Here is a 1,169-nt window from a genome sequence, read left to right on the forward strand (position 1 = left end):
TTATTCTTTAATAATTCCTTGTCATTGTCCAGTTATCTGATGCATAGCAAGCAATTGTGAAGACCATGGCCTGGATCAGGCACACCTTACTCTCCAAACTGACATTGTTGCTTTTCAGTATTCTGGAGATGTCCTTGATAGCAGACTTTTCCAATGCAATTCATCTTTTGATTTCCTGGCTGCTGGTATCAAGAGTATTGATTGTGGAGCCAAGCAAACTAAAGCTGTTAACAATCTCAATCTCTTCACCATCTATCGTGATGCTGCAATCAGCCTAGTGGTGAGAATCTTTGTTTTCTTGATGTTGAGCTTCAATGCATATTGAAGGCTGTAGTCCTTGATCTTCTGCAGCAAGTGCTTCAGTTCGTTCTCAATTTCAGCAAGCAGGTGTGTTATCTGCATAATGTAGGTTGTTGATGGGTCTCCAATCCTGATGCCACATTCCTCCTCGTACAGCCCAGCCTCCCGGATGATTTGTTCTGTATATAGATTGAAAAGGTGTTGCTAGCACACATCCTTGGCATACACCCTCCCCGATTTTAAACCGTGTGGTGTTTCCTTGCTCTGTTCTGACGATTGCTTCTTGGTCCAAGTAGACATCTTGATAGAAGTTGGGTCAGGCACAGAGCGCTGCGAGCCCTCCAAGATGCAGAGACTTTGTGTGTGTGTGTGTGTGTGTGTGTTCTTTTTCTTTTTCCTCTCTCCGAGTTGTTCTAATGTGCAGTCGGGAGGGCAAACCATGGCACTTCACTTTGAGCTAACTTGACCTTGAGCTAGGTCTTGAAAGATTGTCAGCTTGACAGGAAATGGACAAAGGCACTGAACCAGGCGCAGAGATGGTGACACACAGTCTTCTCCAGCGGGGGATCCTATGCTGAGCCCCGTGCAGAGCTGAGGCGGCATTCTCAGGCGCTCGCGCACGCCCCCTGCTGGTGGAATCTCACCAGCTTCTGCAGGGAAGGTGCAAGGGTGGGATACTCCTCTTGAGACTCAGGGAGTTTGTTTTTACATAGAGGGTCAAAAGAAGAAATGCACAGCCTGGTTATGTCACTCTAGATCCTCCAAGAAGCTGTCACCAACATAGGATTAAATGTGCAAAGATTTTATTAGGGGACATGACTGTGCAAGTCTGCACGTGGGAGGGGGTGTGGAGTGAAGCGTCTTTGCAG

The 1,169-nt window shown here is 46.9% G+C and overlaps 1 pseudogene; it reads right to left on the reverse strand.

Moving 5' to 3' along the window:
* Positions 1–1,169, reverse strand: part of LOC102862912 — a 4,151-nt pseudogene that overhangs the window by 1,843 nt on the left and 1,139 nt on the right.

This window comes from Elephantulus edwardii, unplaced genomic scaffold (genome assembly GCF_000299155.1).
Source record: "Elephantulus edwardii isolate Elephantulus edwardi_28Jun2011 unplaced genomic scaffold, EleEdw1.0 scaffold00032, whole genome shotgun sequence".
Taxonomy (NCBI): Eukaryota; Metazoa; Chordata; class Mammalia; order Macroscelidea; family Macroscelididae; genus Elephantulus; species Elephantulus edwardii.